This window comes from Arachis ipaensis, chromosome B08 (assembly GCF_000816755.2).
Source record: "Arachis ipaensis cultivar K30076 chromosome B08, Araip1.1, whole genome shotgun sequence".
NCBI classification, from domain to species: Eukaryota; Viridiplantae; Streptophyta; class Magnoliopsida; order Fabales; family Fabaceae; genus Arachis; species Arachis ipaensis.
Window position 1 is genome coordinate 92,698,316 of NC_029792.2, and position 6,428 is coordinate 92,704,743.

A 6,428-nucleotide genomic window follows, 5' to 3' on the forward strand; every position below is an offset into this window, starting at 1 on the left:
CTATAACGTAAGCATATGTACACATTAAATATATTTATCTCCTTTCATTCAAATAAACTGTATTTTGTATTATAAATATATCGTGACATACTGTTTCGAAACCTTGCAGAAAACTCACAATCTCAGATGCCAAACAAACGCAGTAGCGAGGGTGTTCAAGGCAATGAGTTAGGAAAAGAAAGATATAGTTGAAGAAATGAAATTCGTTGCGCTGGTACATGTCCCGGAAATGAACGTCTCTCACAGCCTCTTGAGAGAGTTGATAGCTTGCTATGATGACTATTATGGATACCTGAACACTCTCTATGGGAAAATATCCATAACACCTGACAAGATAGCAGCTGCGCTGGGCATAAATCACGGCAGTAATACACTTTTCTCCTTGTGCTTATTTCGGTTCATTGCTTGCTTTATTTTCGGTTCACTTGTATACAAAAAATAAAACTGAGCCTATTTGATTGGTTAAAATATTATAGGGGATCATTTTCGTGAAAAATTTGACTGCAACATACTGAATGAGGCAGAAAAGCAGATTATTGACGGCTTCAAATATGCTACCTTGACATCTTTGACAAAATCTTTCCTCGATATGAGTGTTGAAGGGGAAGAGAACCGGCAGAAATTCCAGAAGACTTTTGTTGTCTTCGTCCAGAAGTGCTTCTTGCTGCTGACGACGGTAAGCATGGCCTCCCTGATCCATAAGTTGCATGTCCTTCGTGTGGAAAACATCCAACAGTGGGATTAGGCAACTCATGTTCTGAGCTTCCTGAGGAAGGAGATTGAAAACAGGAGAAAGGGAAAGAAATAATCCGTTGATGGCTGCGTGTTTGTGTTGATGCTCATATATTTCCATGAATCCAAGTTCCCTCACTTGGATGTACCTGAGGCTCCCGGGCCACTGTGGGTGGCCCACTGGACATAGAACCTGAAAAGCAGGCCGGCAAGGAATCTTCCCCGAGGAGGACGGAACCAGAAACTCATCATTTTTTATAATCTTTCATGTTATATGATATTGCTTTTTCATTGTTCCTTTAAGTTGTAATTAGAATTCTTTTTCTTAGTTTTAATGGTACAGGATAATAATTCCGGGTCGTTATTGAACTTTTTTCTATTTAATGCAGCAGCCCTCTCAAAGAGCAACAGCAACCGTGCCAAGAAGCTCCGATGGCACAGCAATTGGAAGAAGAAGCACAGCCTAGTTTGTAAGTTTTCTGCTTGTTCAAATATGGATAATTTCGGTTCATTACATGGTTTAATTGTGGTTCAGTTGAATTCAGAAATCAATTACTCTCTTCTGTTTGTTACACCTCCCCTCCGGAACCCAAAAAGCAGGCCGGTGAGGAATCTTCCCCGAGGAAGACGGAGGCAGAACCTCCGTTGAATGTGTAAGTTTTAATTAATATAATTTTTTATTAGATTTCATGTTATATGCTATTGCATTTTCATTATTACTTAAAACTTTCCTCTGTCGTCTTGCAGTGCTTCTCTTCCTTCTTTGTGGGAATATGATGCACCTTCATTCGACCTTGGCATAAGTCCCCATCATCTTAACCAACTCCCCCGACCTCTCAGCCGACGGTGACACAGCTTGAAATCCTGGCAAAGGCAGTGATAGATGCTAGGGTGGCAGTAGCATTGAAATTTGCTGACGTAACAAGTGCCAAGCTGAGCTTCACAGCCACTGAAGGATACAAAACTTCGGAGAAAGAGAAAGAAATCACAGAGGAGATGAAGGAAAAGTATTATCATTGGATGATACATGTGAAAGAAACCGAAGATAGTACCAACGAATATGACGTCATATTCATCTTGAACCATGAAGCGAATTTCGAGGGGCTTAGACATCATTTCTTGTCTCTAATGCCTGAACAACATGTGGAAAGCACGGTAAATTCTTTGCCTATTGCGTTAACATTAATTATTTTTCTAAAGACTCGTATGCCGTATATCTTATAAATTTTCTTCCTGTAGGTGGTCAATGCATTGCATGATTCTCAACGACATAAAATGTCTCTAGTTTCAGGAAGAAATATACTGTGTGCTGACGGATATTATTGTAAGCCAAAATTTTTATTCCTTGAGTAATTTACTGGTTCTAATAAATAATTCGGTTCATTTGTAATTTACTAGTAAGCCAAATTTTTTATTCCCTGCAGATGTTTATGTTGGGAAGCCATGGCGAGAATTACATTGATCCAAAGACCAACAAGGCCTACCGGATAGATGTCGATCAATATACCCACTACCGCCGTTTTGTTGACAAAAGAAAACTCGCATTGCATCCATTTGTAAGTTATGATTTCTAAAAATTCTTCGATAATTCTCTCGTTTGCTATCGTTTAAACTGAAATATTCTATCATTTTTCCAAACTTCAGCTGTTTGTGCTTATTTGCAATGGAGGATACTAGTGGTTGTGGATTGTCGATGTCCAGAAAAAGGCATTTTATGTGCTTGACCCTGTGAACAAGAAGAAAGATGAAATACCTAACTTGAGAATTAAACTGAACAAATTTGTTATAAGTTATTTAAATCATACATATTTTGTTGTAAATTATTCAAACATGAGTAGAATTCGGTTCATTAGAGTTGGTGATTTACATTCAATTCATCCTTAAGTATTCAATTGAGTTATTTTGCATGTAGAAATATTTTTCTTGTTGATTTAATGTTTATCACGTTTTATTCAGAACATGAACAGAATTTGGTTTATTGTAGTTGCTAATTTTTATTCACTTTTTGTATCCTTTTCAGGGATTAATAATCTCCCAGATGAGGATTTACGCTGGGGCGGAACTCTTAATGGAGGACGGAGAGGGAGAAGAAGCAGAGTATATCAGGCTGAATGGTCAACGTACAAGGTAAAAATCTTTCTCTACTATAGTTCTATTTTTAATGTGTTTTATTTTATATACTATTAATCATATTTTACTTATTTTTTGCTTAGCTATGATTGTGGGATGTACATCATGAAATGGCTAGAAACAATTGATCCTCGAAAGATTAAAAAAAGAAAGAGGTATCAATATAAAAACTGGACACAAGTAAGTAATTTCTAAATAAATGAAATTCATTTAATTTTTTATTTCGGTTGGGTTCATTTCTTATGTAACTAATTCCTTTCAATTGAATTGTAGGAAGAAATTGATGCCTTCAAGCGCGAATATGGTCTAAACATTCTGTTGCACAAACTGAACAAAATCAGAGACCAAGTGATTCGGGTATCTGAAGCAATAAGACTCCCGAAGACATCTGCTGCCCTCTCCAGCCCTTTTTGTAAATTCACATTTGCGGATATAGATAGTAAATAGGATATACTTTGTTTGACTGGTTGTAATTAACACTATTTTGTTTAACTTGTTTAAAAAAGCAAACACTACTTCTTTCAATGTATATATGTGAATAGTAATGAAAATGTTATTGGAAATCTAATGTTAATGTATATATCTGATTCAAGATGGATTAGTCCTTGTTCTGTCGGTCTGAGATGTTAATGTATGTATCTGTTAGAACTGTCTGGCTGCTGTTTTGTTCCAGGTTCAAACTGAATGGAATCAGTGTATTTATCAAACATTAAAAGCCCAAAAATACAAATGAACTGAAACTAATACACTGGGTGAACCAAAAAATTCTATATATCAATATAGCTGATAGTTAATTTTAAAAAGATATTGCTATCAGTATTCAGTTTCAGAAACACCTGAACTATTTGACATAACAGAATAAATTGACTATGCAATAAACAAAAAAGTGACTATTCAATAAAGACCAACATCAGTCAGAAATTAACCCTCATATAAGTCTATAACTACAATGAACCAAAATTTGCTCATACATAAATGGAAATTTATGTTAATAAAAACTGAAACTCCTATAATCCTCTCTGGGATAATTCATATCCAGTGCATCGTAAAGGCTGGAGCTTGACTGAATTGTTGATCCGCCGTCTAAAAGGTTCAACTGCAAAAGAGAAAATAAATCGTATATTAGCAAAATGCACAAATGAATTTTTTCCTAATCGAAAACAAATCAATGTTACCTCACTTAGAGCTGGGTTTTTCTTTTTCTTCGTGGCGTTTGAGATCTTTCTTTCCTGGTTTGATCCCAGTCTGTTCTTGGGCCGGCCTCTTGTTCTGACACATGGGGGCTTTGAAGGTCATTTACATCGCTCAACGTTGCTTCTTCATGGGATAACGAACTTTTTTCTTTGCTTCTCGCTTGATATTCTTGCATCTCCGCCATGACATTGTCAAATGCTTGGTGCAGAAATCCAATCAGCTCCTCAGTCTCTGACGTAAATTTGCAGATATTGTGCAACCAAAAGACCAAATCGTCGAATCTCTTGCTTCTCGACTCTAGTAGAGGCTCATCTTAGTTGCTCTTGATGTGTGTGTGTGCCTCCTCTTTATGTTCTTTCTCTAGAGTTCCAGTATGTATTTTGGTGCCTGATGCACTACTATTTCGTGGTACATTTTATGTTGAATTGAGTGGATTTTATCCATTATTCTCACACTTATTCATTTAATTCGCATGTTTTATATTTTCCTTCCTAATTCTGTGTTTTGATTGAAAACGTGCTTCTTTGGCCTTAATTTCGCTAATTTTTAATCATCTCTTATTATCATTCGATGCCGTGATATGTGTGTTAAGTTATTTCAGGTTTTCTAGGGTAGGAAAGGCTTAGAGAATGGAAAGGAAGCATGCAAAAGTGGAAGGAACACAAGAAATTGAAGTTTGGAGAAGCTGGCAGCGACGCGCACGCATGGACGACGCGTACGCGTGACTAGGGATTTGTCCAAGCGACGCGTATACGTGGACGACGGGTACGTGTGACAGAGCGTCACATGTTGCATTAAACAGAAGACGCTAGGGGCGATTTCTGGGTTGTTTTTGGCCTAGTTCCAAGCCCGAAAACACTGCTTAGAGGCTACAAAGTGGAGCTGGATGGGAAAAATCACTCATTCACACTTCATACAACATTAGTTAGGTTTTAAATATAGTTTTCTAGAGAGAGAGGCTCTCTCCTCTCTCTAGGTTTTAGGATTTTTAGCTTTAGCCCTTCTCAATTTTAGATTTCTACTTTACTTTAATTTAGCTTTCTTTTACGTTTGTTTGTTCTAATACTTTAGTTTATCTATCTTCTCTTGTTGATTTATTTATTCTCCAATTTAGTTTATAAACTCTTCATGTTAGATTCAATTTCCATATTAATGCAATTTATGGTTTCCATATTTATGATTGCTTTCTTTAATTTGTGTTATTGATGCTTGCAATTGGTTATTTAAATTTAATATTCCTTGTTACTTTTCTATGCTTTTAATGTTGTGCCTACCAAGTATTTGATAAAATGCTTGGTAGGATTTTAAATTAGATTTTTGGTATTCTTAGCTTAGATTGAGTAATTTGGAGACTCTTGAATTGTCAAAGTCTCTTGTTGGTTGGTGATTGAAAGTTGCTAGTTGGCTTGAGCTTCACTAACTCTAATCTTTGATTAGGACTTGTGAACTCAAGTTGAATTGCTCACTTGACTTACTTTCAATTGTTAGAGGTTAACTAAGTGAGAGCAAAAGGCAATTGCCAACACAAGTGACTCTGATAATGAGGATAGGAATTCTAATTCTCAATCCTTGCTAGGACTTTTCTTAGTTGTTAATTATTTTCTTGTTATTTACATTCCTTACTTATTAAACTCAAAACCCAAACATATACTTTCCCATAACTAATAATAGCTACACTTCCCTGAAATTCCTTGAGAGACGACCCGAGGTTTAATACTTCGATTACTTCTATCGGGTTTGTATTTGTGACAAACAAATTAAATTTTAATTGAGGTTTAATTGTTGGTTTAGACTATACTTGCAACGCAAAATTTTTGTGAAAATCTTTACCGACAATTTTTCTACGTCAGTGCCATGTTATCTACTCGATCAAAACTTAAGACGCTCAGAGAACGGCGGCACAGTATGCCCCTTGACTCGAACAGCAGGCACTGGCACTTTACCTCTCGTGATACTGCGCCGTAGGTGACGAAAAATTTGTTGAATGTGGAGTTAGAAACCTGCTCTACGACTTCGTATGTTGTGAAACCTAGGGTGGAATTAATTGATCTTGTGATTCAATTCACCTTTCTTCTGAAATGTCCTTGAACTTCCCTGAACTTCTCGTGGGTATACACGTGCTGAAACTGAGCCTTTATTGCTAATTTTGTTGCGTACGGTATCATAGTGTGAAAATCTGCAGCATCCAATTCTCTCTCTCTTTGCTCTCTACTTGCTAGGCAATTGTCGTATTGCTTCACGGATTGACTCAAGGAGCTGTTGCACGTGATGAACTTGTTGAAAAATGTGTGCATGCTCTCGCTCCTTTGTGTGCTTCTCATCTCGTCCCAGAAGTGGTGATCCAGGTAAATTGGAATCCATATATGCCGATC